General features: G+C 28.7%; 1 protein-coding gene across 1 annotated transcript in view; it reads right to left on the bottom strand.

The window, feature by feature from the left end:
• LOC123294251 (LIM/homeobox protein Lhx1-like) overlaps positions 1 to 27,995 on the bottom strand; it is a 320,182-nt gene that overhangs the window by 74,316 nt on the left and 217,871 nt on the right. The window lies entirely within an intron of this gene.

Raw genomic sequence — 27,995 nt, 5'->3', positions numbered from 1 at the left:
TTTGTAATCGTTTACCCATAGCTTTTTCATCGTTTTAACATGATAATTTGGGCTCTCTTTTTCTACCCTACCCGAGCTACATACATCAAATTTTTCGATAATGACAGTCACCTATCAATTACGGGAAAAAAGTTATGCTTGTCAAACTAGAAGAATGTTTAAAATTCGAACACATTGGGTTACACGTGTAGAGAAGCAAAAATATTATGGTTTATCGAACAGTACACTGAAAAGTACATTTGAAAATTTTTAGGGGCAACATTATCGAAAATGTATTATGGGTTCATTTAACACTAATTTAGTATTCCAATTTTTAATGGGTAATTACATGAAATGGTGAAATACAGATTTTTTCAATATATTATTTTGTATGTGTGTAGTAGCAACTAATAACATCAAGAAATCAGTCTCTTTCATTATTTTATCTATCCAATGCTTAATGTGCGAACGACAATTATGTAAATATTAAATTCTAGCTAGCTCTGCAAATATCAAGGTTTGTTGCCCCACATATTTTACCGGAGATCATACAGCTATAGCCATGCTGTACTTACAGATACAAGTAGATTAAAGTGCATGCAACTTTTGTTATTGGGGCAAAAGAAAAAAAAACAGTGATAGAATTCTATCGAGTTTACTCTTCTCTTGATTGAGATTAGTTTTTTTGTTTATTCAGTGCAGTTCATCCCATATATAGATTTTCGTTCAAAACTTATTTGAGGAAATGTTCAAACTCATAAAAAACAAGCCACATAGACACATTGTGTAAGTATTTGAATTTGATTGAGGATTTGTTTATTGGTATTTTTGGGGAACCCAAAAATGTAAATGTAATGTTAAAAAATGTACCTGTGTTGGTCCAAAGATAAATAGGATTCTTGTTGAATACAATTTTTGAGGGATGGCGATCAATTTATAATAACTAGATTAATATTCGAGTATCATGATGCCCATATTTTATAATCATTTATTATAATAAATTGCTTTGCAAGTATTACCTGGTATTATTAATGGTCTATGCTTGTTGATTATTTAACTTTAGACTATAACAGCAAGTGAATTATATAAAAATATACCTTTGAATGTTTGCGATACGGAAGTTGACTATTGGTAATTAAAAAAATCCAAATTTAAAGTTTAAAATTCGGAGTTTATTGGCAACATTTAGCCTAAAAGAAAAATTTTGATAAATCCATTGAAAACACATTTCATGTAGGAGCTATCCTAAAATGTATCATCTTCAAGTACTTTTGAACATAATACTTCATACATATTTCAATAATAACTCATATTGTATTGTTTTAATTTCAAGTAACAATTTTAATTTTGATTTAATTGTACCTGTAATTACAATTAAATTAACATCAACTGATACGAATCAAAATCGACAATCTAAAAATTATGATGAATTTGATAAATTAATTTTAAATGCATTAGATCAAAGATGTGATTCATTTATTATTTATAATTCTGATATTAAATATTTTCTTCAAAGTTATGACTTAAATGTACAAATTACAGATCAAAAAGTTTATAATCGAAAATTTATTTTTATATATAATTACATGAACGTCAATATGAGCATAATTAATGATGTTTTAACATTGGACGTAATTAAATATATACCAGATTTTATAATTATTTATCCGGATAAGTTAATAATTGACCAAAATAATTCAAGTTTAGTTTATGATGAACACATTGGATCATTTGATGTGCAAAGTTATAAAATAGTTTCAAGTGAAATGGATAATCCACAGCAATTAATTGTTTTAAATTATTGGTTTACAAATAATCAAACATTTTTGTATGATGTTCATTTATTTCCTTTTAAAGTTAAAAATTTATTTAAAATGTCATTAAATATTTCAACAATACCAACAGTCGCACCATACATTTTAATTGAAGGTAAGTTTATTGCAATTATTAGAACACAAGTCTTTTATATTAGCTTGCCTTCTTGTTTATCCGTGTGTTTGTTTGTTTTGAACCAATCTCGTACCCGAAATGAAAAATTCCCAGTCAGATAAACCAAAAACGGCATAAAATGTTTCAATAATTTCATCATTTTCATCAATCATAATGACTGAAGTTTTAATGAGCTTATAAAAGTACGATAAGATAATCGTCTTGAAGTGGCTTCTAAGACTTTACTTAAATTTTGGGAGCAGATCAGCATTTCCAATCTTCCGATCTTTCATAGTAATGTACTATTCGATAACGTAGTTTTTTTATTTCATTAGATGACGTGATTGTGTTTCCAAATACACAGCCAAAAACAATAGCGGATGGCATAGAAGTGGAAATTTTTCGTGAGTATGGTAATCGATTTAATATTACGCTGAACTTTACCATAGATACAAGATATTGGGGAGGCTTGTTTGAAAATCGGTCAGGTAATGGTTTATACGGCAGTGTTACAGAAAATAAACATAATGCTGCTATAGGTAAAGGATTTGATTTAATAAAAATTCAAGAGGGTTGATTTTTCTTCATTTTTAATTAGGAGGTTGCATTTTTTGGTCTAAAGCAGCTGAATATATTGAATATGCTAATGCGGCCATTGATGTCCACACGATATGTCTTGTGCCTGCTCCCAGGTAAGAAACATACTTTTTTTTACACTTTTATTGATACCACTAAAGTTAAATATAATCGAATATTTTTGTTCATAAATAATAAAAGATTAAGACACAATTGTGTGTCATTTTTTGGGGTCTGAAAATTATTTTAGTAATTACCAACTAGGCCATACGTCTCTATACTCTGTGTAGTTTTTTCAACAAAACGAATAATTTTTGTAAAGTAAAACATTGTTAGACACTTGACAATAGTGTTTTAAGTTTTCCGAATTTTCAGTCGTTCTGTAATAACGGTCAAATACTGCGCCTGGCCCTGTTAATTGAATGTTTGGCCGTCTGTTTTCTCATTTTAACGAAGAGCCAAGTTCATCGTCATTGAAACTTGATAGCTTGATACTTTTTGCTTGTCAAAAAAATATTTATATTAAATTAAAAATTTAAAGAAACCCCTGACATTAAAATGCCGTTTGAAGATCATTGCCTCTTTTCTAGTTGTAATGGTGACAAAATCCTAAGCTCGAACTTGATGCATAGCTATGAACATTCTTGTTCAAATAAAAAAACACTTTAATACAAAAATAAATAAAATGGGTTCATCCTTAATGGAGCTACGATGCCACAGACAAATACACAAATACAAAACCACGATAAACTTATAAAGAACCTATTTTTGGTTGAGTATTAATTTATCTTTTGATTTCAGATATATTGATAAATTCCTTCTTGTATTGGTTCCATTTACACTATATTTATGGATTTTAATCATTTGTACCATATTATTATTAACAATGGTACTCAGTTACTTGATTCCGGAAAACACACCGAAACTGGGCCAACGACATAAGAAGAAATCAGCATGGATAAGAAGAGATCATCAACGCAACACGTCTAAACGTCTAAAAGAAATATTTAATAATGTTTTCAATGTTTTCAGTAACTCATTATTTACCATCTATTATTTAACTTTATTACAGCCTCTACCAGAAACTTTACTATCTAAATCAAAGTTTATTCTCCGTTTTATATTCGCAATAAGTCTCATGCAAGCATTACTGATAAGTACAGCTTATATAAGTGGTTTATCAGCAATTTTAGCTATACCACGATATGAACCACCAATAAGAACGTTACAAGATTTAATTGATAGCAAAATGGAATGGGGTGCAAACGATGTATCTTGGGTAGTACCGATAATCAATTCAAACGATGTAAGTATAAGCAATCAAAAATCGCGCTTACGTAATTAATAAATGGCCTTTAGTAGTAGTTTTTGAAGGGAAAAAATCCGGAACCAAAAACTGCGCTGCAAATGTTGAAAAGCATTCGTGAGGTCTAACATGTACTCGATAGCTTTAGAAGTATGTCATGCAAGTCATGGCCACCTGAGGATAGCGCAGATCAGACTTTCTTTCGTTTGGATGAGGACATATTCAGAGGAAAATTTATTTTTGGGGTCATAACTTTATGGTGTGCTATCATGTACTTATTGTTTTATACTAGGTCTTGGCCAATAAACGAATAACTATTGTGTATTTATTTGCAGACTAAAATTAATACTTTATTAAAAACATTTAAAGTTTATGATGATGAAACACTAAAAAGATTGCCTCATCGAACATATGCATACGTTACAGATGAATTAAGTGATGGTATGTGCTTTTCTTAAACAAGATTTTTATATTAGTTAACACTTTAATATTATTTTGAATCAATATGTTTTATAATCAATACTTTAATTCAAATAATTGTCCTATTGCCTAAGATGATGAGATTAGATTCTTTTTCTTTCTAAAAATGAGATGTGGTTAATAAAAAATGCATCATAACATTGCGTATTCGTACGAATTGCTAATGTTTAGCAGTAAATGATTCATGAACAATTACATAATATTGAATGATTTTAAAATCTAGCTAGATCACCATATTTTCAATAATGGGAATGGGTACATTAAGCTGCAAAAAGTTTTATGAATATTACCCCTAGAAAAAATATTCAGTTAATTAGTGACAGGAAAAAAATACTGGGTACTAATTTATCAAGAAATTTTCAGTTTTGATATTTCTCTTTGTCTTCAAGTTCTTGGAACGGCTTAGCTTATAATGCTCAAGAAATTAATATTAAGTATATTTGTTCATAGGTAGTTCGCTAAATTGAAAAATACATAGAAATAATTTCAGCTATTGATTTTTGAAATAGTAAAAAGTATTGAAAAATTAAGCCCCGTGAAAATAGCACAACCTAATGCGAATTTTCATTAACTACTGATTGGATTCGTTTGTCCATCATTTGTACACATTTTTTTACAGAAAATTTTCGTTTGTCCACCCTCTAATTGGAAGCTACGACACAATTAAAAATTTTTACATCAGCATCTGGGGGTATCATCAAATTTTCATAAAAAGCAGATGTCATCGTTTGAAAATTATTTATCCACGTTTGCCCACCCAAAATTTTTATTTGTTCACCCTTCAATCTTAAGTTATGATGAAATTAAAATTTTCTTCAGCACCCCCAAATGCAAATTTTCATACAATAAAAATGCCATTCGTTAGGCACGCTTTTTTTTTTCTTTGTCCACTTAAATTTTTTTTTCGCTAAACCTCCAATTCTAAATTTTGAGGAAATTAAAATTTGACATCAGCACCCTCAAATTCGAATTTTTACAAAATACAGATGGGATTCGTTTAGCAACGATTTTTCCACGTTTGTCCACTCAAAATTTTAGGTTACTAACCCCTCAAATAAAGTTATGACAAAAATAACAATTTTCTCCATTTATAAAAAATTAACAATTCTATCACAATTTATAAAAAATATGAATGATAAGCTTTTGCAACGTTATTGGTTGGATTGTTTTTTTTGTTATAATTCAAAAACTTAAACAATTAATTCTAAGGTGACAACTATTCCTACTACAACTATTAAATCTTTAGTTTATTAGGCTATTTTCCAGCTATGTTATTTTTCTCAATTTAAGGTAGCTATTCAATTCCTCCTTATTTACCTGAAAATGGATATAAATTATTTCAACTAATGGATCAAGAAATTCTCTACGCAGATTATCGAGCTATTTTTCGAAAAAGCTCCCCATTTTTACTTGAATATAATAAGCTCGTTCAAAGATTTAGAGAAAGTGGTATAGTTCCTCAAATTATAGAGCTTGTAAGTAGATTTTGTATTAAATAAAAACAACTACTGGGAATCGTAATTTGAAAAGCGGGTGGTAATGAGACTTCTGCTAGAAGAATCTTCTTTGGTAATGATTATGATATTCACAGTCATCGATTACCGATTGGCTAAAAAATTATTAAACAGATATTAGTGTAAATAATTGTACATAAAACTCGGTTTTGAGTGAATGAAGAAATTTCCGTTGAATGAGCTCTCATTAGCTCTCAAAAGTTATCTGCTGCGCCCATTCGATTTTTGGTGAATAATTTGGGTAAAAGGTGTGTGGTCTGATCAGTCCTCATGGTATCCGCCTTCGATTGACCATATAACATTTGTTTATGAAATTTTTTGGAGTGGATTTTTTTTACCATTTGCTTAACAATCCCCAGTGTTTTTTGAGATAGCAATGCTTGGCAGTAATTTGTAGTTTAAAATGATTTTTCTTTTTTAGATAAAATACAAACATTCTCATTTACCAACAAAATTCGTTTTGTATAAGCGAGAACGAAAAAGTATTGAAGAACATAAAAATCCTGTTCCTTTAGGCATCTACGATTTAGAAAGTATATTTTTAATTTGGGGTTTGGGAATAATTACTTCTTGTGTCATTTTTGGTTTAGAGAAATATATTGACTCTCATAGATCATGAATACATATTAAGTTTTGTCATTGAATACTCAGTATAGTTTTATAATATATTTGTTATGTGTAAATAACTATTAAAATACATTGTTATCAATATAAAATCGTTTTACGTGTATTTGTAAATGTAACTAATAAAGAGAGACTTGGCTATGTTGTATACCCATTTAAATTGTACCATTTTCTAGATTTACCATTTAACAAACAATTTTTCTAAACGAATAATACTTCCTAAAATAGTTAAATTGCATCGGTTAAAAATTAATTGTTTTGTGCAAATTTTAAGAAGTGTTGCAATATATTTAGTAGTACGCCAGCTTTCCCCTTTATTGTAATTTAGCTTTGTAGTTTGAACAGGATAGTTTGGGCTCATTTTTATTGAACTACTTGAGTTTTATGTCCAGTGTTTCGATAAAAACGACTATCAGCATTTTAACATATTACATAATAACACATTTCCTAGCATTATAAATATGTGGGAAAAAACCGTCTCAGTATCCGAGCGAATAAAAGCGCAATCACTTTTAGTCGTTTAACTACTGACTGGAAGGTTGCGGGTTCGAATTCAAGCAGCGACCGTCTGATCAATTATAATTTAATGAGGCGGTAAATTGACCACACTGTCGTTTCGCTTGGATAAGAACGAATATACCGACTCCACCCATACGTACATAAAATAAAAATTTGCCGCTCACACTCTTTGGGGAATCACTTTTTAAGGCTGTTACAAGAACCCTTGGTATGGATTAAGAGCCAGACCGAAAAATTCTTTGAATTTGCTAAAACTGATAATTTGTGAACTGGTTATAATTAGTTGTGTATACACACATATTGCGGTTAGTCAATCGAACGATAGAAAACGGGTCAGATATATGATGTTGAAACAGTTATCATTTCCGTGGTATTTATATGAATTAAGTAAAGATGAAATTTATAAACAGATTGTATATTGCATATAAATAACAGTCATGACCGTTAGTCAATAAAATGTTAGTACAAGTCTGGTCAGTCAGCCCTAATGTATGTACAATAAATAAATACAGATAGGATTGCGGTTATATTTAAATAAATTTTTAAAGCTGAAAATTGATATCAGATTGTATAATGTATATTGCTTATAAATTATAGTTATGATAATCAGTTAGATAAATGTTGGAACAAGGTTGATCGGTCAGCCCTAATGTATGTACAATAATTAAATAAGATTCAGATATGATTGCCGGGGTATTTAAATGAATTTACTAAAGCTGAAAATTGTTATGTTGGTCAGTCAGTCAGTTAAATTTCAGAACAGAGCAAGTCGGCACAAGTGTATGTACAATAAATAAATACAATTTTTAACTTTAGTAAATTCGTTTAAAAACCACGGAAATTTTAACTGTATCGTTAGCATATATCTGACCGCTGTTATATTGTTCGCTTGCCTGACCACAATATGTGTGTGTACACAGCTACTATAACCAATCCTCAAATGATCAGCTTTAGTAAAATCAAAGAATTATCTTTGACGGGAGAACCTCATTAGTACAGGTATCTCAAAATTAAATGTGATTTTTTTGAAAAAAATGAATTATTTTGTTCAATTTCGAGCAATTAGTATGTATAACATTCTCTGCACCATTTTATTCCGAGTATATTTGATTTATTCTTTATAAAACCAATAGATTTTAAGAAATAGAGCTTTGATTTATTTGCTTAAAACCATACTGACGTACTTACTTTGTTCAATTAATAATAAATATACGTAATTGTTATTTAATTGTGAAATAATGTTATTTTGAATAATCGTTTTTACCACTTAATTTAAATGGAAAATGTTTATTTAATAACAAATTAAAATATAATTTAACAAAAAAATTCTGTCAACACTTTATTTTTTAGTAGGTGTAATAAAAATTTGTGTGGTTGTGGATGTGAAGTCTTACGAATTAGCATAGCGACTGATTATCAAAACTGTTTACTTATTCGCTATTAAATATCTCCGGTTCTAATCGGTTAAAATTACCTTCCGCAAAATGTATAATCTTGAAATACTTTTGAACACAATAATTAAAACTTATTTATTTAATCATTCATATTGTCTTGTTATTATTTCAAATAATGATTTTAAATTCAATTTTATTGTTCCTGTAATTAAAATTAAATCAACACCAACTGATACAACTCAAATTCAGAAAACTAAAGATTATGAAGAATTCGATAAATTGATTTTAAATGCATTAGATCAAAGATGTGATTCATTTATTATTTATAATTCAAATGTTCAAGATTTTCTTGAAAGCTATGACTTAAATGTACAAATTACAGATCAAAAAGTTTATAATCGAAAATTTATTTTTATTTTTAATTACATGAACGTCAACATGAGCATAATTAATGAAATTTTAACATCAGATGTAATTAAATATATACCAGATTTTATAATTATTTATCCGGATAATTTTAATACAAAGAAAAATAATTCAAGTTTAGTTTATGATGAGCACATTGAATCACTCGATGTGCAAAGTTATAAAATAGTTTCAAGTGAAATGGATAATCCACAGCAATTAATTGTTTTAAATTATTGGTTTACAAATAATCAAACATTTTTGTATGATGTTCATTTATTTCCTTTTAAAGTTAAAAATTTATTTAAAATGACATTCAATGTTACATCTACAATGACACAACCACCAATCATAATAATTGAAAGTAAGTTCAAAGCACTTATTACAGCACAACACTTTATGCCTTTAAATTTTGTGAAATATAATTTCGTGCTTAGGTAAATTCAATCAATACTTATAGCGTTAAAGACAAGCTGAGCTTGACCTTATTTGATCCCATGCTTACTTTGTTAATAGTTAATCCTAATAGCTCAGTTGATTAAAGCGTAACCAATAGAGGATAATCTTCATGTCAAATTTGCCATATTACACATTAAAATGTAAAAGAAGACTTGATATCATGGAAAAATTTGAAAGTGAAATTAAAATTGGTTAAAAAACGAAGAAGCTATAAGCAATCAAAGATTGCATTGAAAGGTTGCCCATTCTTTTTAACAAAACAAAGTTTTATATGTAATCTTCATGACGATACTCACCTATGACGTGACTAATGAGAATCTTCCCCATTATTTAATTAGGAATTTTAAACGTTTATAAACTTCACTTTTATATTCGTGAAGTGGGAATTCTTCATCTGAAGTGATAAAAAAATTTAGTCCGATCCCCCATTCCACAACAAAAATAATTTAAATATTAGTGGTGACGGGCTGGAGTAGTGCAAGGTATAACATGAAGGAGGTGCATTCAGCCTCTGGAAATAATTGAGAAGCTGATAAATAAAATCATCAGCAGAAAAGGTGGTAAGACACATATGGTATCACCATGGACTCTATAACCTAAGTGCGTCCTTTTTGGACAGCCAATATAACCCAATCTAACCTTCTTTGATTCTTAATTCTTTTCTTATAACGTATTTTCTTTGTGTTTCTCTAGATGACGTGATTGTGTATCCAAACACACAACCGAAAACAATCGTTGATGGCTTGGAAGTAGAAATTTTACGTGAATATGGTAATCGATTTAATATTACACTGAACATTACGTTAGAGCCAAGAAATTGGGGAGGTTTATTTGATAATCGAACAGGTGATGGTGTATATGGCAATGTTGCAGAAAATAAGCATAATGTTGCTATAGGTAAAGAATTTGATTTTAAATAATCTTAGAAATTCTCTAATATTTGATTTACTGATCATTTGTTGTTAGGAGGTTGCATATTATGGGATAAAGCAGCTAAATATATTGAATATGCTAATCCGGTAGTAGATACTCACACTACATGTCTTGTTCCAACTCCTAGGTAAGACAAATTAAAAGTTAAACCAATTGTTTGTAGTAAATATTATTCAGATAGTCTGTTTTTTGATTTTATCGAGTTTAGAGTTTATTTTTGCATTTTAGTACCCGAACTAAAAAAAGGGTGTTGATAAGTTTGACCGCTTTGAGGCAAAATCGGCTCAATTTCGAAAAAGCTTAAACGGAAAAGGTAATTTTATATAGAGACTGTTCTAAGATGTGTTTCAAGTGCGAGCTTAGGGTACTGTTTCCGAAAAATTTGTCGGGGTTTTTCCAAATTTTGGAAATTTCATTTGTAGGGAGTTTATTTTGCAGAAAATTCTGTTTGGAAACGGTTCCATAGTTGAAAACTTTTAACATTTGATTTCAGATATGAAGATAAATTTCTTTTGGTAATATTCCCATTTCATTTTTCATTATGGATTGTGATTATTGGTACCATTTTATTATTAACAATAACACTAAGTTACGCGAGTCAGGAGAACTTATACATACTAGACAAAAAATATAAGATGAAATTAATGAGACAAAAGAATAAGATAAATCTTATGGATACAAAACTTAAGAAGAAACTCATAGACCAAAAATATAATAGGAAACAATCATGGATAAGAAGCGATTATCAATTAAAAATAAATATTATGCGTTTAAAAAAGCTATGCAATATAATTTTAAAAAATTTCAGTAAATCATTTTTTACCATTTATTATTTCACATTAATACAGCCTTTACCAAACAGTTTACGAGGTAAATCAAAGTTTATTCTTCGTTTCATATTCGCATTAAGTCTCATGCAAGCATTACTGATAAGTACAGCTTATATAAGTGGTTTATCAGCAATTTTAGCTGTTCCAAGATTTGAACATTCAATAAAAACATTGCAAGATTTAATTGATAGTAAAATGGAATGGGGTGCAGATGATATTGCGTGGGTAATACCGATAATGAATTCAAATGATGTAAGGATTGCAAAATATGTGTTAGTTCTGAAGGTATCATAAGTATAAACAAATATCATATGAAAGATAATAGGTTGTGGACTGAATGAAACCTTTAATTTTAAACTTATTTGATTTTGAATTTAAATTCATTGCAAACAAATTGAGGAGTGAAAATTAAAAAAGCATCTATATCTTACTAGTGATAGCTTCAGTACTACATCCTACAAATCAAACTCCAAAACAAACAAAAAACTAACCTATGCTAGGCTATCACATAATCTGGACCATTTGAAAGACGCCATCTTGATTTGATCTTATAAAACAAAAATGTTCCGAAGATGAATTTTGTCGCATTATCCATTTTTGGTCCGTGGGGAATTTTTCAATATCGTGGTACAGTCAATTGGTGCCGAAATTGACTAGCTTGTGGTAGGTGGGCTAGTTTTGTTACTTGTACCTTTTTAAGAGCCTCGATAGAATCATACTCCTTGTTAGATCCTGCCGAAAATTTAACTTCTAGAACATTTGTCTGCGTTTCAAACTTTTCCGAAGTCAAATAAAAAATCAAATAAAAATGATTAGACTTGCTATTAGGATTTGTGACCAAGCTGGCATAAATTTAGTTTTTTTGTTTTTGGGTTTTTAATTAGACACGGATCATTATTTCCTATTTTAATTTGTAGACTAAAACAAACGCCCTATTAAAAACTTTTAAAATTTATGCCTATGAAAAACTTAAAAATTTACCTCTTCGATCATATGGATATATTGTAGATGAGCTAAATGGTGGTATGTATTATATTGTAGGGACTACACGCATAGTATTAATGAGAATTCAATTTAATCGGTTTTTTGCAATTTTAAAAGTCAAAATTTCTTAAAAAATGAGTTTTTGTTATTTGCTATTTCTTTATTGTTTGTTATTTGCTCAAACTATTCATTCTTTAAAAAATCGAAAACATCACCAAAAATTTGCATTTCAAAATATAAAGAAATTTGGTAAGAAAAATAATTTTGACCTAAAAAGTACAAAAATCGATTCATTTAATGGATGGATGAATAGTTTTTCAGATATTATCTTCGACATGAAAAGCTTTTGTTTTTAAATTCTTATTTTTTATTTTGTTAATCTATTGTAATTTTAGGTTATTATGTTATTCCTAGTTATTTGCCTGAAAATGCGACTAAAAAATTTCAACTAATGGATGAAGAAATTTTGTACTCAGATTATCGAGCGATTTTCCGTAAAAGTTCACCATTTTTACTTGAATATAATAAGATTGTTCAAAGTTTTAGAGAAAGTGGTATTATTTCTAAAATTATGGAGCATGTAGGTAGATTTTGTGAATATGAAAAACCCTCGGGAGCTGTGGTTGAAATTTTTTTATAAGTTTATACTTCTGGTCTTATTCGCTATATGCGTTAATTAAGAGCATAGAGGCAATGACTTAAAATTTGTACTTCGCACTTTCGTGTCCTGTTTTGCTTAAAATAAACTCGCTTTCAATCAATCTTATAAAATAAAATTTGTTTACCAAAGTTAAAATCGATGTCAAACGTTTATACGCTTGACGTACTTGTTTTTCGCCAAATGAATAAAACAATTTAATATCACAATTATCAGTGTATTTTGACAAAGTTTTATCATTACAATATTTTTTCTTTTAGATAGAACAGAAACATTTACATTTACCAACAAAGTTCGACTTGTACAGACGAAAACGAAAGACTGTTCAAGAACATAAAAATTTTGTTACTTTGGGTATCTACGATTTAGAAAGTATATTCTTATTTTGGAGTTTAGGGATTCTTATTTCATGTATTACGTTTGGTATAGAAAAATATAAAGTTCTGAAGTAAATGGTGTAAAATGAACTGGTAATGGACCTCGGTCTCAAAGTTAGTAAGACGAGAATTTTTTTTTTTTTTTTGAGAAAAAGCAAGTGGTTTTTGTCGAAAGCAAAGCTCTTTTGAAAGATTTGCGTAAAAGGGTAAAATTTGTTTCAGATAATTAAAAATTTTTTTCCTTTGATAATTAGTCGGGTATTTTTTGGTATATAGAAATTTCTTTCGAAAAAAGTTCATATTCCTCTTTAAAAAATCTGGACCAGCGCTTGGGTATCATTAGTAATTTACTAAGTCGAACTATGACGACTGTTAGTAAAAATATTTTCTTACTTTAATTTTATTTTTCATTGTTATATGTTTTTTTTATGCATTTTAGATTGACATCTTTCACGCTCGGGTTGTCCAATTTTATCCCTCATAAAGTTGAAAGATTTGTTGAAGTTATGGTCACGATTACTTATAAAACAACGCAACGTTATACAGTATTCACAAGATTTTTTAAATAAAAACATATTTTCAACTATAGAAATAAACAACTAAAAAAACTAATAAAAGCATTAAAAAATGTTTTATTTACGTCAATATATTCACGTTTAACTAATATAATTTAATAATGCACACTTATGTTAAATATATTTTAATAATATATTTTAATTTAGTCATTTTCGTGATTTTAATAACCCTCCCATAAAATGATTACCATATTAAAAAAGGAGATATAATACTTCCACTGACCTACAAAATATAGCGTAATAGGGTTTTTTCCCATACATAACGTTTATACGTTTGCACTCATCGATGTCAATGTCGAATTGGGATTTTGAAAAAAAATTTTTTTTATTTTTTTTTTGACAAAATTGGAAAGGAATAACTTTATAACAAAACTGTTTTTATTTTTTCATGATAATTTTAAAGTTACAGGTAGTTTTGAAAAAACTTTTCAAAAGAGAAACGAAAACGATCTACAAAAAAAAATTTTCGTTAAAGATCGTGTAACGTCATAATGTTAATTAATAATTGTATACAGTGTATACAACCCAATTAACATTATTTAGTCACAACGATGTTTTACGAAATTTTTTTTTTCGGGCGTTTTCGCTTCTCTTTTAAAAAGTACTTTTAAAACTGTTTTGTTATATAAGATCTTTCCATTTTTGTAAAAAATAAAAACAGTTTTGTTTTAAAGCATTTATATGATCTTTTGAAATTTTTTTTTCAAAATCCCAACTGGACATAAACTTTTGTTATTGTTTGCTTAATGGTTGCTTTTCTCGATTATCTTAATGGTCTGATACCAACCGACTGGATTATATATTTTGACCTGAGGATTCAAATTATTTGAGAATTAATCAAAATAATAAATTATTTAATTTGAATGGGCATACATTCGTCTTATCTCGGAATATATATTTAAATAACATAGAGGGGAAATGAGTATAATTCAGTACACCTGCTTATTTTGTGAGTCTATGATTTTTCTAATGAATATAACAACAACAAAAAAACATTATTAATAAATATACAACAATCTGTTATTTTTTGGAATATAAATAACATATAATTATGGGACATAACTAGATTGTTTTTTTATTTTTGTATGCCTATACTATTGTTATATACCAATTACTTTTTTTTCCTAACATTTTCTTAGATTGAAAATTTATGTATTTATGAAAATTATATCAAATTTATGGTCAAAAGAACATGAGATTGAACGGAGGGAATATAATTATATATGATTGCATACTTAATGCTATGCATAAAATAAATGATACAAGTTGAAAGAATAGTACCAAATTTGTGTTCTTTCATCCACTAAATTTTATATAAATATTGGCGATTCACATTCTGGTTCATTTCATACCATGCATATACTAGTGTGCCCAAAAAATAAGGTGACATTGTATTTATTTTGAAAATTCTTTATTTATTCTTCAATTTCATCCCCTTCAAGTCAATTTTATCCCCTTCAAAGTAATCCCCTCCCGATGTAATGCACTTATGCTAACGGGTTTTCCAATCTTCAAAACACTGGTTGTAGTCACTTTCCGGGATTGCCTTCAGTTCCGTCTTCGCTGCGGCTTAAATCTTCTCTATCGTATCAAAACGATGTCCCCGGAGCGGTCCTTTGAGCTTGCTAAACAGTCAGAAGTCGCGCGGTGCCAGATCAGGTGAATACGGTGGTTGCGGAACGATATGGGTTGAGTTTTTGACGAAATGATCACGAATTATTAGTGCAGTATGGGATGGTGCATTATCGTGGTGTAAAAACCATGAATTGTCTTTCCACAATTCCGGTCTTTTTAGGCGGATAGCGTTACGCAAATGACGCATTACGTTCAAATAATATTCCTTGTTGATTGTTTGGCTTTTGCGGAAGGAATTCATAATGCACAACAAACACGCGCAGTTTAAATTTAAATGTCACCTTATTTTTTGGACACAGTATGTATATGTAATATCTATCAAGATATATTAAGTTTAGCTCCAAGTTTGCTATGCTTAAATATATTGATGCTAAGAATATAACAAAGTCCATTTTTGATTGTATGTCCGCCTGCCTGTCTATCCGTCTGCCATCCCAAAAACTCCAAAACGAAGAGACATAGAGTAAGTTTGATGTTTTGAAAAAACAAAAATTTAAGTGTAAAAAAAGTTCCTTATAAAAAAATAAACAACTTTTGTTTGGAAGTTTTTTTCGTAAACATCACTGTTTACACGTGAGGGTGCGAATTAGGTTAGAATATTATATAGAACGTTTATAGTTTACGAATTGATGTCCTTAGATAATCCTTCTGTGAGCAGTTTTTCTCGTGGAGAGAGATTAAAAAAGTAGCGTATATATTAATTTAATATTTCAAAGGACATCGTACATCGGACAAACTTTTATAAATGTAAAATATTTACATTTCTGGTATAAATTAATTAAAAATATGATTTATATTACTTATTAAAAAAATGTTTTAATTAAAAAATTTCTCAAGCTTTCAAGAAAAGGTTTTACTTTCATTATTTTTCTAATTTTACATTCTTTTGACATGCAAAGATTACTTTTAACATGGTTTCGTTCTCAAATGGGGAAGTTTTATTCGGAACCATGTTAGAAACTTTTGAGTGATTGTAGAAAGGTTTTTCCTTGTCTTTAATTATTTGTATATTTATACTTCTTGACACCAAAACAAGATATCATAGGTATATTTATCAATCAATAAAATATGTATGTTTCATCTGGTTAACAAATGGGTGAAGGTAGATCTTATACCGTCTCTTAGACTAATATGATCACAATATTGGTACAATATATAAATTTCTATGACCTTTTAAAATGCTATTAGTTATTGATTTTATGTCATGAAAATAATAATTTCAAATGATATAAATTCTCAAAACAATTACCTATGTATTTAGGCTGCACTTACTAACATTTTAAACCATAAGTCTATAACGCGGTTACATTTCTATACTTCTTTTTGTTCGGTTTTTTCGAGGATTGACACAGGCAAGTCTTGAAATTTTATTTCATGTTTATTTATGGTAATTAAGATTTCCATTTTTCGTTCCAATTTTTGTTTGTCCTTTCGACTACACTCTAAATAGCATGAAAAAAGTAACCCATAAAAAACAAGTTTTTATTATACTTCCTTTATTTTATACCATGTATATGAAATATATCAAGGTATACTAAATTTAGTCTCAAGTTTGTAACGTTTACAAATATTGACGCTACGAACAAAATTTTGGCATAGGTGTCCAAATTAGCCCATTTTTGGTTGTCTGTTCGTCTGTATGTCAACAAGATAGCTTAAAAACGAAAAAAAAAATCAAGCTTGAAATTTTCATGGCGTGATCAGACTTAAAAGTGAGGTCGAGTTCGTAAATGAGCTTTATAAGTCAATTGGGTCTTGTAAACCGTTCAAGATAAAACAAAAATTTAAATGTAAAAATTGTTCCTTATAAAAAACTAAACAACTTTTGTCTGAAATATTTTTTCGTAAACACTGCTGTTTACCCGTGAGAGCGCAAATTATTTGGTATGAATAATATGGGAATACCAGTTAAGTGTGTATATATGTATGTTTAGCTATTTTTCTTTACTTATATGACGTAAAAAAAAAAACGATTACGTAATCAACACTGTCTTTACATGGTATTTCAACAATTAACTCAGTTAATTGCTTGTTTTCACATGTTTTAAAATATTTATATTTTATTATTATTTTTATTTAATTTTTCTTCCTTGATCGTCACCACGAGCCAGCCTGCAAAGTTTCAGCTGAAGGATGAATCGAAAAGTAATTAGGCATGTGGAGTAGATTAGGCGTTCCGATTCATTTTTGTTATTTTAAATTAGCCGCCTTAAGCTTTTACAAATAGTCGGGTATGAGTGACTTATAGATAAAATTATTTTCTACTTTTTAATACAATATAAAGTCCCTTAAAAAGTATTTTTTATAAAAATTTTTTAGTTTGTTAAAACCATTATTTATGTCCTCCTACTATCAAATTGCTCATCATTATGAGCTCACGGTTTGTGTTATAAAACAAACTACCCTTATTATATCTTCATGGTTGATTATTTTCAATTGTAACAGTAATAACAACTATCAATAAATATTTGATTATTATCAAACAATATATGATGATTATAACCAAAATTGATTATGAAGCCACTTAATTTTCAATTTAAAAATGAAAAAAAAAAATTTTTTTTTTTATTATGATTTATTTGAAATATTAAATCACTAATAATACTAAATTATATTAAATTACATTTAATTTTTTTTTCAATATGTATAATAAATTCAGATTGGAGAGAAATTATTACATAAACAATTTTCTTATAAAATTGAAGCAAAAAATTAACAATAAAAGTATTCGAATGAAAAACTCTTTTTTTTTTTTTTAAATCTTGTATGAATACTAACAACTTCTATCAATTCACCTATTTGTTGTGTGCGTAGTCATGTAAGAGACAATAAAATCGATGCCAGCGTTTCCAGTGAATAATTTTAGCGTTAAAGTAGGCTTTTATGACTAATTTTTAATTCGTCACATGTAAATGTTATTGGAAATTGTCATATTAAAATTATTAAAAAATAACAATTAATTAAACTTGTTGCATTAAAATTGTAAAAATAAGAGACCTAATTGCCCAAATATTACTTTTTAAATGTATATTATTATAATTATTTATTTAAATATGTAAGACAATAATATTCGATTTTCAATGTAAGCCATAAATAATATCCATATAATTATACATGCATCCACTCAATTATATTATTTAAGTAGTGTATCGTTACCATGGAAACGCCTCCCATAAAACTCATGCACGGTGCGAATAACTGAGGAACCTATAAAAGAACAATTCTCTTACAATATTCGAATACAAAACCTAAAAACCTGGATAAAGAATCTTAGATCCTATTGAATTTTTTGATTTACGAAATTTTGTTTTCAAAAGAGTACCCTTAGTATCCTAAGAGTGTCCAGGACTTTTTTGGAAATTCGGGGGTTGCCAGAACAGTAAAAAAAGCCCTGGAACGTTGCCCATTTGTGCTACCCGACGTGCGTTACTACCTTTTGAGTTGATTATTTCAGTTCCTTGTTTATTTTTAGAAGCTTTCAATTTAGTATTTAGATATTAAAAGCAAAAAAATATTTTACAGCACCTAGATAATCCTGATAACTTACGTAGTTTTTGAACATAGGGAAAGTAAGTTACCATTTATGTTTATTCTTTGAAAATCATTAGTAGCAGGCTTATTAGTAAAAGATTTAAAGCTAAAGGAAAACTTTAACATAGGAACACGCATACATTCTTTTCACATTATGACGTCTGGTGGTCGTCATATGGAATTTTCATGACTGCCATATCTTCAGTAGCACTCCCAAAGGTAAGATCAATCGATTGACGTCTGAATCATCAAAATCAGCCCACGCGTTTGGTCTAGTGAGCCAGATAGGAACCTTAGATCATATATTTTAAATAGATGAGCCCAGTGTATACCAAATATATGTATTTTGGCGTCACAGAGTTGATTAACAAAGATGAAAATACAATATTCAAAGAGCTGACGGAAAACACCATTTTGGAGGCCTGGTATTCAATGCGCATGATCGTATAACCTGAATCAGCTGGTTCAACGATGTGTTTATATTTCAAATTCACATGTGCCTAAAATAAATAAATAAAATTTTATTTTGTTTTAACGTTCAAACGAGTAATATTGTTAGATAATTTTGTGTTAATTCTATGAAAAAAAATTTTAAAATGGTAAAATGGTAATTTGTACAAAATATACGGTTTTAACTTTATTTAAAAGTGGCATAATCTTATTTTAAATACGCGCCAGGATATTATGTTGCATATTAAGACATGCGTATTATGACCAGGCCCCGATATTTACTATCCTTGTCAATCTACTTTGAGAGGTGGTTCTCACTCTGTTGGCAATTTCAGTAGTGAATTTTCAAAGATAGGAACACACATATAGCTGATAAACACATTACCACTCCTTTGCGTTGCTCAGTTGGGTAAAAAAAGAATTTTTTCACCGGCTGGCAAAATAAGATATTACCAATAAAAATGAGTATAATTAACATCCTGGAGGTAACTAAGTACAAAAATAAATAAATACTTTTCTATATATCTCGAAAACAATTTTAACCATTTTTTTCAAAAATAACAAAAACATTAATACATGACGAAATTTTTGTACGGTGTTTGCCCTATTTTTTGGAAATATAAGCAAAATAAACCACTATTAAATTCGCAGGCGTGTGAGTGTATTGACTATATGTATAGATACAATGTCTTAGTATTGTACACGGTTGTCATAAATGTGTACGAATATTAGAGCATGTTTTTATGGACTCGACTATAACGAACTACCATAAAGTATAAATAAAATATTTAAACAATGCAATAATTAAATATCAACCCTTGAAAATAAATTTCTTTAAAGGTAATCTTTATTATTATATTATATACCTGCTTATTACATTTTTTGTATTATATCTATCTAGTGATGCGATTTGATTTACAAAAAAGGGTGCTGTAAAGAGGGTTGGTTGTTATATTCCTATATGTTACTAAATTTATGATATACAGAAACTGTTCTCATACTGAAATTCAAAAATAATTTTTTTGTAGTTATTTAGACATACCTGTCTGCGTGTACAAAGTTTTTGCCGCACGAACAAATCATCCAATCCTGATACATTGACAGATGACAACGATGATGGGACGTAGGAAAAACATAAAAGCAAATGTGCAGCCTATTGATTCAAATTCTCGAAAAAATAATTTTCAAAATAATGTAAAGAAATAATTTGATTTACAAAACAATGCAACCAGGCCCGTGCGTAGGAATTATCCAAGGGAGAGGGAGGGGTTCAGACTTTTGTTCGCCAAGTTAGGTCATAAAGTCAATAAAAACAAGAAATTATTTTTTCGAGTAAGAGAACACTTTATTAGGTCAAAATGTGAAATTCTGTGACTGTTTTTCAATAAGTGAATTCTGCGAGGTACAGAAAAAAACTTTTCCAAAACTCTGTGTGCTTTGACCACCACAACGCAGTGTATATTGCACGATAACTAAGCCGTTTAGCTGATTTTCAGACCTTGTCGATCTAAAGTGTGTTTTGATACAACGCAAGGTTGAAAAGAAGCGTTCATCTGTCACTGTTGTCACAGACAAAACTGCCAGAACACAAAGCATTTAGTAAATATTCGGAAACGCATCTTTATTGCAAATATAGAGTGCTTCGAGTGAATTTTTGGCACCCGATCCAGCAATGCGTATTCGCCAAAGGTTGCATTTACCTAGATGTAACGGGACTCATCATGCAAAATTGAATATTCTAGTTCAAAAAATCGAGCAAGAGTTTTCTTCAAAATTTTTCATTTTATTGAGAAAGATATTTTATCAAACTAAATTTGATAAAATATTGCGATGATTCAAAATTCAACTAAATCAGTCTGTATATTTGAGCATTGAGTCTGTTATGACGCGAACATTGGCTTCCGCACTTCTATGTCATATTCATCACAGATATCGCTCATGGTTTTGAAAATTTTCCTGAACTCTTCTTCAACGTTTTCCCTTCTTTCAAGCAAAATATGTTTTGCAGCATGAGTTTGATAGCCTCGCCAAGATCCAAGTTTTCTGTTTGAAGCATTCGGCTCAATAACAAAGTCACAGAATGTACAGAGCTCAAAATATGCCCTACATTAATTTCGATGGATCACATCGAAAACATGTTATTTTTGTCTAGCTTATTAAAAAGTTATAGACCTTGATTTGAATGGTCATATCGGCTACGATTTGTTATTTTATACAAAGAAAATATTGTAGATAATAAAATTACATTACACAAATACACATGTAATAAAATTATTATTAAAATTGAAAAGGTTATGAAACTCATAACGATTGACATTAATGAATTGAAGTAAATACAAGGAAAATGTGAAAGAAGCTCCTTCATAGTGTGTGTGTGTAGATTTGGTTGCCATTTTACCATTACTTGGAGTAAGTTAGTTTGTATGTAAGTTTTAATAATCATTTTTACTTTAAAAGGTCAAGAAGACATTATTATTATTATTATATTTAGACAAAAATTTTATCATAAGAAAATGCCATTTTTCTAATTAATTATTTATCGAATTATTTTAATTAAATAGTGAAATACCGTGTTATAAGGAGAAAAGCGAAAATATGGATGTACATTAATTCAAAAGAAAAATGTCAAATAACATATTAATATAAAAGTTTCTATTTTTTTACTCTAAATACTGATAAAATCAAAATTTACTTCTACCAAATTGAAAGATTAAAGTTTCAAATTGGTCCCTTAAAGCAGGTAATGATACACTCAATTGAACACCTTTTGTTTTCGCTTTGTTCGATCTTAAAATTCTCTTTATAATCTCGATCCAATTTTTCTTCTTTGATGACCTAATGTGATCTTATTTTCCTGATAGAAACATTGGTGTCACTCCAAAAAACAGATCACTAAATTATTGTTGCGTGGTAAACTTGGAAAAAACTAGCAGGTCTATGAGAAATAGATTGGCAAATTGGAGCCGAAGGAAAAATATATATAAAATCAAGCGTTCATCAGGCAATCTTTTGTCAAGTCTAATACTTATGGACATAACTCCATCTTGGAGAGTTTAATTTGATATGCAGTTTGTTTCGCTTCGAAAAAAGGGCCGAAAATTTTATAATTTTTAAATGGGTTAGCTGTTACGAATCCATAATAATCCATTTGTAATGGCATTCTTCATAGTGTCCAATCAAATCATCGCAAGGAGCTATGAATTGTTTATACTTTGTAGAAATATGTAGTACAAATGTTGAACTTTAAAACTTGTCCTTAAATGAGTTAGAGGTACGATTAAGGTGTAAATAAATGTATGTATGCATATTTGGTGCCATGAATTCAACAAAAGCAATACAAAAACTCATTAATATTTGAAAAAAAACTAATTAAATTGAAAATGAACAAGTGAAAAAAAAACAATTGACTGAGTTAGTTGTTGAAATACCATGCATAGACAGTGCTGACGACTCTATCACATTACACATACATACATGTCACATATACATAACTAATATTCCCATAGTTACATACAGCGCCCTCACGGGTAAAAAGTGATATTTACGAAAAAATGTTTCAAACAAAAGTTGGTTATTTTATAATACTTTTAAATATTATATTATTAATATTTAAATATTATAATATTTTTACATTTAAATATTTTTTACATTTAAACTTTTGTTCTATCTCTAACGGTTTACAAGATGGGTCCTACGGACCCAAGACCCAAATGACCTATATTGCTTATTTACGAACTCGACCTCACTTTTTACGTCCTCAGTACGCTGTAAAATTTTCAGCTTGATATCTCTTCGTTTTTGAGTTATCGTGATGACAGACGGACAGACGACAGACGACAGACAGACAGACACACGGAAATGGACTAATGTAGTGATTTTATGAACACCTATATCAACATTTTTGATGAAGCATCAATATTTTTAAGCGTTACAAACTTGGGACTAAACTTAATATACCTTGCATATTACATATATGCATGGTATAAAAACAGTACAGTAATATAATTTAACCCATTAACTACCATTACTATTTTGAAAGGTCATGTGTCAGTACTTTTCCCAATTCTTCTTAAAATTATTTTATACCCAAACTTATCTTGGATCTATTGATAATAAACTGAAGCTCCCAAATGTCATCACGTTTGTTATATCGTCAAATTTTGGAAAATTGTACGGCTACAACAAGTTAAAGCAATTACTTTAACTTTGGTAGATAATACTTTGTTAATTGCCTTTTGGGCTTACAATGCTTTTATTTTTTATTTTTCAGAGTATGCGTGCTTATAAATTTTCATTAATCCAAAACACTTTTTTTGTTAACCAGCATCGATCAAAGAAACAGAAATTGGGTAATTTTAATCGTTATGTTTCTTTATTATTATGTGAGAAAATTCGAGTATTATAAAGTAGTATGTTTGAGTTATGTTGGGAGCTGAGAGGTTAATAATACCATATATACATATGTTTATTAACTATATAGTACTACTATTATTATCTGAAGTAGGTATTTTTTATTTTTTAATAAGAAAAATTACCATATTAATTGAAATTATTTTTTTTTTTTGATCATCACAAATAATAATAGTGAAAAGTATATAACTACCTCATTATTAGCGGGTAATTTCACTTTACAATGAATGAAAATATAAAAGTACCTATATTTTCCGATAGCGTGCGTTTTAATATTATTTAAAAAACAAGTTGATTTATAACGTTCATTGAAGCAGTGATTACTTCGGATTTTACCGGAAAAATTCTCCCTAGAAGCGATAAAAATTGTTCATAAAAGATTATTAAATGTTTATAAAAATTATTTAAAAAAACCTTTAATTTTCTTTGCGAATCTTTTCCTGGAGCTACACAACATAACCCAACAGAAAATCTTATGTGTCCTGTAAATAAATATTTTTGGTAAATATTGAAAATCGAATGCAAAAACAAAATTTTAAGTTCCATGTCCATTTATATAAGTATACGGTATAATGTTTTGAAAAAAAGTTTTCTGTTATTTTATAAATAACTAGGTTATACCCGCCCGCTTCAGTGGGCTTAAAAGTAAAAACTACTGCTTCATAGCAACCACTTTTCTTTATCTCACTTATTCTTTTTCCATAACACTTCAAGGGATTGTTTTACGCATCTAAAAGATATGCACAGTTTTCAATTTTTTAAATCGTAAAATAGTAATAATTCATTGAGTATATCAGAAAAGGTGGCCATGAAAATTTAAAGTAGTAAATGTCAGATTAAATTTAAATTTTTTATTTTGTTTTTCTTAAATATATTTTTATAACTTATAGCTCATAAGTTATTCTGATGCATGAGCTATATTGCTATACAGTTTCATTAAAAATCATTTGCTAGTTTTTGCGTGAAAGCATAACAAACAAGAAAACAAACAAACAAACAAACATCCTTATTTTCACATTTATAATATATAGGGATAGGGATTGTGATTCAATCTTTTTCCAATAAAAAACATGAGATACATTTTAGCTCGCCCTACGCCTAACGACTAGGTTGCTTAATTGGAAGTGACATTCAGCGTATATTAACAAAAAACAAATAGTTGTATCAACGGCAAACGTTAAAATTTAAGAGTAATTGAATCGCGGTTGAATCGAGAATTTTTTAAAGTGAAATATCTGTCAAATTGTGTGTATACTGACGTCTTATGAAAGCTATTTTATAGTGATTTGGAAAGTGTGAAAATATTTTTTGAGATATTTAACTGAATGAAATCACAAATCAATTTAATAGAGCCCTGAGCGGAAATATCTCCGTAAATTAAAAAAAAATGTCATAAAGAAATTTTTTGCCTAGATAGAAAATTTTCAAGCAGACTTTGATGATATCGAGCAAAACTTTTTTCAGGATGAAATTCTTGCATGATCAGTGTATATTTAAATAATTTTCAGTGCTACAAAACTTTTTGGTTAACAATTGAAAACAAACAACTGACTGAGTTAATTGTTGAAATACCATGTAAAGACAGTGTTGATTACTCTGTCACATTACACATACATACATACATGTCACACATATATAACTGATATTCCCATATAATACATACTATACAATTTGTGCATAATTTGCGCTCTCATGGGTAAACAGTGATGTTTACGAAAAATTGTTTCAAACGGAAGTTGTTTACTTTTTTATAAAGAACTTTTTTTACATTTAAACTTTTGTTTTATATCTAACGGTTTACAAGACCGAACTGACCTATGCTCATTTACGAACTCGACCTCACGTTTTTTGTCCTAAACACACTATAAACATTTGATCTTGATATCTTTTTTCGTTTTTGAGTGATCGTGATGACAGACATACGACAGGCAGACAGAAAGACAAGCGGAAATGGGCTAATTAGGTGATTTAATGAACACCTATACCAAAATTTTGTTCATAGCATCAATATTTTTAAGCATTACAAACTTGGGACTTAATTTAGTATACCTTGGTATATTTCATATACATGGTATAAAAATTGTATAGATTTGTATATGTTCTTCTTTTAATGCACTAAAAGTAATTGCCTGTCATAGATCAGTCTCTAACAACATTTTTCTATTATTTTTCAGGACTCAAATCATTTGTACGGATACATTCGCAGTAAAAATTATACAATTTACTTGAATATGTTTATCCTCTTTTATTATACGTGAAGTACAATATTAAAAACGTATTGTACTCCTTCTTCCATTTAATTTTTCATGTATGGTACAATTTAAAATAACATTCCAATGTTTAATAAATGTTGTATGAAATTCAATTTAATTTTCTTCGGCTTATCAACGAAGAAAATCAAGAAAAAAAACTTATGGTGACGTGTGGTATTATTTTATTATAAAGCCAGAGGTGACCATAGTAAACCCTTGTAAATAGTCTCATTCAATGAAAATCTTTTAACAATTATCCGTGTAATATTTATATCCTAGAATTAAGCTCATGGTTTAAGCTTAAACTTAATTCCTTACATCATGGTGCTACATATTATGTGGCACTGAAGCTATAATGCCATGGCAGTTGATATTTAGAAGTAACAATGTTTTTGAATCTGTTTTAAACTTAATTCAACAGAAGCTATGAGAAGCCATATTTAAGAAATATGGCGACATAAATGTTTCAACAATTGCGTTTCTTGCATGATACTAAAAATCACAGTATTAAATTATATATTTATCTTTTTAATACAAAACAAAGTAAATTATTTATAAGGGATTCGTTTTTTCCCCATAAAAATGTAAAAAATTCGAGAGTTATTCTTCGAAAGCTGGAGACCGGAGATTTACCTCGAACACCTGAGACTACGGTACAAAACCGGAGTTTTGTCAGCCCTTTTTACAGAGCATTGTAAAATTTTTAAAATTTAGTTTATTCAGGGTGGATTGTTCAATCTATTATGGCTAATAGCTGATTTTGTTCTTATATAATCATAAAATAACTAAAATAAAAGATGTTGAGTTTGATGAGCGATATTACGTTCTGACATCAGATTGATCCTTGTTCTCCGATCAGTTCTAAGAGTCAATTTAGATCAAAGTTGAAAGAGGTAGAATAGCAATTAAAATTAGAAAATTGATCCTTATAAAAAAAACCATATTTTTTAATACAGTTTCAGGGAAATTAGCTTTCGAAAAATATGTCATTATTGCATCTTATCGGAAGAAAACACATTCCCTGTCCATGACTTTGACCTTAAATTCTAGTTTCAAAAGAACCAATAATGATATTTTTAAATCGCACTTTCTCCGAAAGCTAACGATTTTCGAAAAGAAGTTTTTAATAACAAATGTTTACTTTTTAGGAATTAAATTGGCTATTGAAGCAACCCCGAAAACTAGGTCCAATCTGATGTCAGAACGTGATGTCCTCCCGGAAACTCCTCTGACCGAATTATGAATTATTTTTCTATTGATCACTACAAAACGAGCTATTAGGAATAATTGATTAAAATGGTTCTCCCTAGGTGTAAAATGGTGTAATACTAGGCCGTTTTGAGTATTGTACCCTACAATCATTTATCAGGGCGGGCTTAGCTATGAATGGCTTTACTATTATATTTCATTATTTCTTAAATAAAAAAAATTGTAATTAAATTATTGTTTTGTATTATTATTTTTTATATTATTCTCATTGCGTTTCAGTTTTTTCGTAAGTATTTATTTATGTAAATTTGTAGAACTAGTCAGGTTATTTTAAGTATTATTTGAAAAAAAAATTAATATGGAATAATTTTAAAAAGATCATGATTAGAGTTCCGTTTTGAGAATGTAAAACGTTTGTGTGCGAATTAGTTAATATAACCATTATAAAATTAATTAGATTAGTAAAATTTATATGCTTAGAAATATTAATTTTTAACAAAAACGGCTAATTTAATGAGTTCAAGTATTCAAGTACAAAGTTAAATGCTTAAAAAGTACAGTAACATAAATTTTCTTGTGGTAAATATAAAATATCTGGCACGAAAAACCATGCCATCAAAAAAAAAAAAAAAAAAATTGTGTGTTTTATAGTTTTTGAAATAAAATTTAACTGCAGGTTAGCAAATTCTTTTCAAATAGTTAGGACCTAGTGACATAAAATATTTAAGAGATAAAAATTGTAAAATTAACGGTTACTCAATTAAACGAACTCAACTCAACCTAACATATTCAACCTTTTTTCTCCCGAATATTTTTACGACTCATGTTTTCCACGAATCTTTTTCTATAACTTATAGGAATTATTTTAAAATTTTTAGTTCTGTTGGTAACAAAAGTGAGATTTTTAAAGTTTTATTTATTTGGTAGAATGTATACATATATTACTTATTTTGAGAATTGATCTAA

Source organism: Chrysoperla carnea, chromosome 2, assembly GCF_905475395.1.
Source record: "Chrysoperla carnea chromosome 2, inChrCarn1.1, whole genome shotgun sequence".
NCBI lineage: Eukaryota > Metazoa > Arthropoda > Insecta > Neuroptera > Chrysopidae > Chrysoperla > Chrysoperla carnea.
Note: the sequence above shows the minus strand (reverse complement) of the source record. Positions and strands in the feature narration are given on the sequence as shown.